Source organism: Erythrolamprus reginae, chromosome 1, assembly GCF_031021105.1.
Source record: "Erythrolamprus reginae isolate rEryReg1 chromosome 1, rEryReg1.hap1, whole genome shotgun sequence".
In the NCBI taxonomy this organism is placed as follows: Eukaryota; Metazoa; Chordata; class Lepidosauria; order Squamata; family Dipsadidae; genus Erythrolamprus; species Erythrolamprus reginae.
In genome coordinates this window covers 300,118,851-300,126,309 of record NC_091950.1, presented here as the reverse complement: position 1 = coordinate 300,126,309, position 7,459 = coordinate 300,118,851, and the positions used below count along the sequence as shown (strand labels likewise).

General features: G+C 42.3%; 1 protein-coding gene across 4 annotated transcripts in view; it reads left to right on the top strand.

Moving 5' to 3' along the window:
- Window positions 1-224: 224 nt before the first annotated feature.
- FYN (FYN proto-oncogene, Src family tyrosine kinase) overlaps window positions 225-7,459 on the top strand; it is a 137,587-nt gene continuing 130,352 nt past the window's right edge. The window contains exon 1 of one of the 4 annotated variants that reach the window (XM_070733374.1): window positions 225-941. The gene's annotated coding sequence lies outside the window, so the exon portion shown is untranslated. The remainder of the gene's footprint in view (window positions 942-7,459) is intronic. The other 3 variants (XM_070733375.1, XM_070733377.1, XM_070733376.1) reach the window with 3 other exon arrangements.

The following is a 7,459-nucleotide window of genomic DNA, read 5'->3' as shown; positions in this document are numbered from 1 at the left end:
TAAACTGGATCTCCCCAAACGTCACGATTCATTGCAATCTTGCAATCCGCACGCGCCGGGTCAAGCAAAGGGAAGACGATTCCCCCGCAATAGATCCATTTCCGTTGAACGGGGCGCCTTCCAAAGAGCTCTTTTACGCGAGATGCCGAAGGCGCAGCCCAGCCCACCGCGTGGAAACTACCGCCGCCGTTGCAGCTGATGCTGACGCGTAGACGACCCCCACCTTTTTCTTTTTTTTAATAACACGCCCGCCTTCCCGTACGCGGCCGCCCGCCAATAAGGACGGAAGCGTTTCCCATCCAGCTCCCCGGAGCTGCTTCGCCATAGGCCGGTTAGGGACGTCCGTCTCGGAGCCGCTTTGGGAACTGACGCAGGGGTGAGGAGGCAAGGCAAAGGCAAAAAGGCAGGGTAGACGGGGAGTCCGGGCTCCCAGCCGCGCCGAGCTTAGCGAGGAGCAGCGCCAGAGCTGCGATGTTGCGGTTGCGCCATCTGTCAGGAGCCTGGGGGGCGGCGGCGGCGGCGGCGGCGATAGTGGAAGGCGGGGAGGAGACTGACTGACTGACTGACTGACTGACTAACGGCTTTTCCTTAAGAGGAAAAAGGGAGCCCGAACCCATCTCGGACGAGCAACCGCGAGGCTGCCCACGCGCCGAACAAAAGCCCGCTGCTGAGGCGGGGACTTTTCGACGCCCACCCGTTTCCCTCTCTCCTCACCCCCCACCCGCCGCCGCCGCCGCCGTCTTTCGGTCTTCGGCGGCCGTTCGCAGCGAGCTCCGGAGCTGGCGGGAAGTGAGCGAGCTGAAGGGAGAGCCTTCGACGAGGGGACTCCTCCTGCCTCCGCCCTTAGGATCCTGCAGAGAGAGAGAGGAGGAAGACGAAGGGGAGGGGGCGTCGGTGAGAACAGGGGCTCTGCAGACCCGAGTCCTGCTGGCGTATTTCAGGTAAGACCCGGAACGGCGACACCCCACCAACACCCCCTTTACACGTACACACACATACATATATACACGCCGCCCCGCCTCAGGGGAGGAAGGGAAGGAAGCGTGCGCCGGCTTTTGTGTGCTCGCCTTGGGCTTGCTCTCTCTTCGCCTTTGCTTTGTGCGTACTGTACTTCTTCGCCTGAGGCGCCTCCGGGAGTAAATGGGCTCTTCGTGCCTTCCCCCCCCCTCTCCTTCGTGGCTCAACCTCGGGGCTACGTAGGGACCTCAAATTCCTTTTCCCGCCCCCCCCCCCGGCGGGAGAATGGGAAAGGTGGGCGTCGTTAATACAAACGCGGCGGAGCGCGCGTGTGGGTAAATGGGGGAGTGGGTGGGGATGGGCCCAAAGAACAAGCGGTGTTGGGGGAAGCCTTGTCCATCGCTTGCGTTGGCGGCGGCCGGGAAAGGGTTAATTGTTCTGTCGTTGAACGTGGTCAGGGCCGGGGAGAGGTGAGGGAACACCCCCTCCCCAAAAAAATTTCTAAAGATTCGGGGTTTCTTTCGATGCGAGTGTACTCAATGCCGTACGTTTTACAAGCGTTCTCCTAAACTGTGTAGATAAGGACAATAAAAACCTCCCGGAGCTTGGCTAAAGATACAAAGGGTGTAGTCCGGCTCTTAATGGTCGTATGGGGTGTCGTTCGTAATCTCGTTGGGTTAAGGGTATTCGTGCTATAAGCAGACCACTGTGCCTACCGTCCTTGAGCTCTTTTATCCTTACTTTTACTATGCTTTTACAAACTACCACTATCCTATACATCAGTGTTTCCCAACCTTGGCAACTTGAAGATATTTGGACTTCAACTCCCAGAATTCTGGGAGTTGAAGTCCAGATATCTTCAAGTTGCCAAGGTTGGGAAACACTGCTATACATGTTTGACAAATTACACACACACACACACACATAGTGAGTGTATATACATAATTTGTCAAACATGTATATATATTTATATACATTTATATATGTATGTATGTGGGGAGGGGGGCAGAATTTCCATCCACGAGAAGGAAGACTTTAATATATATACATACATGTATGAATATGTATATGTTTAATATATATACATATATGTATGTGAGGGGGGGGGAGAATTTCCGTCCACGAGAAGGAAGACTTCTTTGAGATCAAAAGTTTCTCCCATTTACTAGATTTGTTCAATAATGTGTTGTTGGCGTGGAGGGTAATTTAGACTCTCAGCACCGAAAACGTCCGCTTAGTGTGACACGCTGGCGAATATGTGAGACCGGCTCTTGTGTAGTGCTGATTTGGGGACCGACAAAATGTTCAAAACAAGGCTCATGTTTGTCAGACTGCAGAGCTAGAGGCTTTGGGTTATGGGGGCTTTCGGGTTGGGGGGGGGGGCTGTGGCATTGGAGTGTTCCCTTGGCCCGTAATAGAAGAAAGCCTGGGTAATGATCCCTTATGGAGAGATGCCTTGAGGTGGGAGAGAACATTCAATAGATAATGTTCTGTAGCCTGAGAATGTGGAAAAGAATGGTAATAACTGTGATGATGTCATCCTTTAATAATTGACGGGTTTCCTGTTTGGCTGGGTTTTCCACACACTTATGCTGACTTCCCCCCCCCCCCCCTTCTTCTGGGGATCCTTTGCAAAAATCCTTGAAATTAGAATGAGATCTCAACCTCTTGCTCAACTTGCACAAACTGAGTATAGTGTAGTGGTCTTAAGAATGGGAGGAGCCATAGCGACCCATGCCTGGGCTTTATATGTTGCTGTAGGTCAGTGCTTCTCAATTATTTTCTGTTGCGCCCCCCCCCCCCCCAACTCTCTAATCTGGGCCCCAATGGAATTTTAGTATTAATACTTATTATTTTACTTATTATAAGCTGCAAGCTGAAGCAACGTGAGAAAATATTATTTTATTGAAAGAGTAGTAGATGCTTGGAGCAAACTTCCAGCAGACGTGGTTGGCAAATCCACAGTAACTGGATTTAAACCTGCCTGGGATAAACATATATCCATCCTAAGATCAAATACAAGAAATATATAAGGGTAGACTAGATGGACCATGAGGTCTTTTTCTGCTGTCCATCTTCTATGTTTCTATGCAAGAAAACTATTGGCTGGGGAAAGCTGCACTACCCGGAGTAAGTCGCACAGAACTCAGTGGAGACTGTTAGGAAATCAATTGAGAGGGACCACGTATATTCCCTGGGGTCACCCCCTCCCACTGGCATCGCCTGAGCCCCACTATTTGAGAAGCACTGCTGAGTTAACTGCAAAAAAAGTGAGTGGAAGAAATAGTAAAACAACTCCTCTTTAAATAAATTTTGCAGGAGTTTTGAAAGAGCAACAAAGAGAGGGGCTTTAAGAGAAGCGATCAATAAAATGCTGAAGGGCACTGAAGTTTGAAAGGGTCTCTCATTTCCTTTTCCTTTTGATTCTTCTCTCTCTTCCCTAGGTTTGCAGTTCTCTTTCCTCAGCAGAGACCACCACTCTATTCTCAGTCATTTTCCTTAAACATTTAGCCTTAGTGAAGGATTCTAAGTGCTCTACCATGGATGCTGGCATTTTTGGTGCCTACAGTCTTAAAGGGCATTTAAACCAATCTCTCTTTTTTTTAAAAAAAAATGTTTTGTGGTGCAGTTGAGTTTGATTTAATGCTCTGTCTGCAAAAAATCAAGTAGAATTTTTTAAATTTAAAAATGAAGGTGTGATTCATGCAGATGATTCAATTCATTCTGAGATAGGATAATGGCAAAAGCATAGTCCTATTCATGCTGACTCAGAAACAAATCCTGTTAAGTTTAATGGATTTAAGTGTGCAAGACACCAATCTATAATGCACATAATAAAGGTGAAATAAAGGATGCACATACCTTCTCTTTTATTCTCTCACCCCACCCTTAATACTGTGATGGATCTGATTCCTCCAAAAAGGGAAGCAGGTTTGGAAGATAACTTCTTCTTTCTGGGCATTTTTTACATGAATTTTGGGAATTTCAGTTCCCAGAATTCTCAAAGTTGCTGGTTAGGAGTTCTGGGAACTTCAGTTTGTTCTGACATAAACATAGTTTAAAACCTCTGCTTAGAAGACTGTGGTGTTCTTATTTTCAACTGCACATCCTTGTTTTATGCTACTTAAGCAACTAGGTTACAGTGAGCTGTTCTAAACTTATCACATGATGCCATTGTAAAAATTGTACCAATTGTTGAATATACTTGTGCTGGTTTTTAAAAGATGCAGTTTACTAATGAGGTATGATGCATGCCACTCTACAATAAACTTAGTGGAATTAATTTCATTTGAATCATAAGGCTCCCTATTTCAGCATATTCACTGCACGACTGACAATTCATAAAATAATACTTTTAACTGCTTACTATTTAATGAAGTTATTTTATAAATGGTCCTATTATCTTTGTGTTAACTGGCTGTATTCTGCTATTGCAGAGTACAAATACTTAATTTATGAAATTTCCTAGCTTTTTGTTATATTTTAATTTGCCCACAGTTATAGCTATAGCTACTATAAGGGTTATGTATTACCTGAACAAATGTAAAGAGGTGCTAATTCCACTTAAATATGTTGATTGCTTACACTGAATTCCAATAGGATAAAAGCTAAGGCATTATACTGCGTTATAACAAGCACATCAAAACTTAAAAAGAAAAATGATACTATAACAGAGGTGCAACTGGAGTTGGTCCCACTGATTTCTCAACTGGTTCCCTGAATCCCCCCCCCCCCTCTTATCTGGGCCCAAAGAACAAGAGTAGGTCTGACTAAAAGAAAAGGAGTGTTGTCGGAATGGGCAACCCCCAAAACTGGCTGTTTTCACTAGAATGATGAAATCAACTGTGCAGTGTTATGCTGATGATTCTACCCCTTTTGTTTTTATGCATTAGCATTTAGACTTGTATACCGCTTCACCCTGCTTTGTAGCCCTCTCTAAGCAGTTTACAGAGTCGGCATATATGTACAAAGGATTGCATTTGTATCACAATGCTAAGATGTTCCTTATATCATTCTACACACACACTTCTGAAATAAATCTCAAAATGTGGCTAACCTATGACCATAGCAACATGTCAGGGTCTGGTTATCACTATTCGTGACTTTCCCAGCTGGTTTCAGACAACGAAGTCAATGGGGAAAGCCAGATTCATTTAATAACTGCATAATTCATTTAATGACCGCAGCAAAAAGGCTCCTAAAATTGGAGTGGTCACACGATGACTTAATGCTTAGCAATGGAAGTTGTCACAGTTATGGTCATAAGTTTAGGACTCCCTCTCAGCACCACGTAAGCTAGATTGGGAAACTAAAAGATACCAACACCCAAGCCTCAGAAGAGTAAAAACTACTACTGTCCTGTTGCCAAGAAAACTTATTCATACCAGAAATAATTCAGCTCAAATTTGTGTCATTAGATTTAAGTAGTGGGAAGAGAGTTTGATTCTCCTCTCAATGATTGTTATTTTCATGCTACAAACCTGAGGCACACACACAGGTAAATCAGTTCTCTGGAAGTGGTTATTTTGGCAAGAAGACCATCTAGCTCTTGACTGGCCTTAGCTGTTCACTAACATACTAACTCTTGCATACAGTATTTGATTGAAGATATGGGAACACAATCATTGACTTTTTACGTAGCTGAATGTAGGTAGATATACCACACAAGTAAAGTATGCTTCCATGAATTTTATCTGCATTGTGTCCATTTAAATTGTTTCTATAAAATAATTGAGATTTTAAAAATAATTTAATAATTTAAAATAATTGCAATGTGCTTATAAGGGTCTCTAGAAGGTGGGGCGATGAGCAGGAAGCTCACCCCGCAATGAGATGAGGCGTGGCAGGTGGCGGGCAGCTGCAGCCAGAAACAGTTTCACCTCATTTTTCTGCCCTGCATTAAAGGAAATGCTACATATACAGAAGCATTGGCTGTGTGAGACAATTTTGAATATAATTGTTTAATGGAAGAATTTGATAGTTGCAGCTGGGATATTAGTGCTGTTGGGAAGTTATTTAAAGAGCTGCTTCTCAAATTCATAATTTTCATTTGTGCCTTCAAAAGCTCTTTTTGAAGTGCTGATATACTATGTAGCTCTTCCTTTTGTTAGAATAGCGGTTCAGCAAACAATTTTAACACAAGGGGATTCTGGCTTTCAGATTACAGCGAAAATTGCAGAACAGAAGTAATTTTGAACTATGAGCCTATTGCCTTTGCCCAGTTGAAGTAAAACTATTTCAATGAGTGTATTTGGTTTTTTGAAGAATTCAGTTCCAGAAAAGATGCATTTATTATTATAATAGTAAAAATAAATAGTTGGTATCCCATAAGGAAGATGGGTGGTAAAATTTTCTGACCGGATGTCTTTCAGATATGTGGTACACCATTTTCCATTGAATATGCAAATTTATGAGTGCACTTAACTACCTTTAAAATAGTTGCAATTTAATACCAGTTAGGGAATAATTTTATTTTTGTCAGCATAGCAAATAGTGCACGCTTTTATGTGTGTATATATCTTGTTACATTTCAGACATGTTTTAGAGTTTAAAAAAAATAGAACATTTCAAGATATCTAGTGTCAAAACATTTTCCCCTGAAGTGTCCCTTAAATCCTTATCATTCAGCTCATTAGAAATGAGTCAATTCACATTTCCACTGGTACAGTCATGACAATGAAGTGACTGTAATTTCCTTAACTGCTCCAAAGATGGACTTTTAATTATCAGTGGGACAAATGGGCTTTTGTAATAAGATATATCTGGTAATTTTTTTCAGGCGATGCAGATGCTAGGCAGCTTTGAAAGTTTTTGTCTGTTGAATTTTCCATCGAAGATGTAACAATGGAAACAAATATTTGCTATTTATAAAGCTATGAATATGAATCTTCTTTATGCCCCAATAGAAAACAATATATTGCTACAGGAGCCCAAGTCACATGATGCAAGTATACATAGGTGGAATTGTTTGACGAAACACCCTTGAGGCTTACATATCAATAAGCTTCATTAGGATAAGCATTATTTCTAGGCATAATATGATATGCAATGAATTTAATGCAAATTTGATTATAGAAGTTAAAGCTGCTCACCCTTTCAAGCAGTATGCTTCAATTAATAATTATATTAAACTAACCTTTTGGAAAACACATTTTATTATTTTATCGTCCGTAAGTTCATAGATGCAAATGTTTACTCTTACAATCCCTCTTATCATCAACTAAAATCATAAATTATATGTGCTATTATAATGTCATACATCTTTTCTATGTGCTTGTGTTAACATTTGAATCAATGTACACTGTCTTATTGAAACCGTTACTTGTGGATCCCAGGCTCCAATTCAATCACTCCCCTTTCCTTTTAACTTTCGTAGAATAATTGCTTGGTATGAAAATAGGTCACTAAACTATTTATAATCCTAACGGATCTCCCATCAAGAGGGAACTATTTTTATAATACATGCATATAACATAGCAGCTTAACCAGGAAATAAATATTT